At 40.8% G+C, this 495-nt stretch overlaps 1 pseudogene; it reads right to left on the bottom strand.

The window, feature by feature from the left end:
• Nucleotides 1-241: 241 nt before the first annotated feature.
• LOC103582822 overlaps nt 242-495 on the bottom strand; it is a 2,245-nt pseudogene continuing 1,991 nt past the window's right edge.

Genomic DNA, 495 nt, shown 5'->3' with positions numbered 1-495 from the left:
GTAAGCTACTTATTACCTAGTTGAAATTATCATTCAAGTATCAGCAATATTAGTCCTTAAAATGTTATCATTTGTGTAGTGCAATATATATACATGTATATATATATACACAAACCAAAGTACTGGACAACGAAAAGAAATGTAATCATCACAAAGTAAGATTTTCTTGTGAACGTCACAATCCGTTTCATTGTGAAGTCATCCCGGACCAGCTGCTTTCTTGAGTTAGACATGATTTTCCTCAGCTCAGTGTTCTTCTCCTTCTTTGATAATATAAATGTACCAACCACTGGGCAATAAAGGCCACATGATAGCAGAAGTGAATACGCCAGGAGACATCTCGAAGGGCCATCCAGATGGTCTCTGTGAGGGGGCTGACCACTGGCCTGCGATGTTGATGATTTTGCCTGCGAAGCAGTTAGTGTTTCCAGTTCATGACGTCTCTGAAGGACATTCTGCACGTCCTCCTGCAATCTCATGAGCACTAGAGCGATC

The sequence above is a fragment of the Galeopterus variegatus genome, unplaced genomic scaffold (genome assembly GCF_000696425.1).
Source record: "Galeopterus variegatus unplaced genomic scaffold, G_variegatus-3.0.2 Scaffold18022, whole genome shotgun sequence".
NCBI classification, from domain to species: Eukaryota; Metazoa; Chordata; class Mammalia; order Dermoptera; family Cynocephalidae; genus Galeopterus; species Galeopterus variegatus.
The sequence above is the reverse complement of the archived record's forward strand: the minus strand, read 5'-3'. Positions and strand labels throughout refer to the sequence as shown.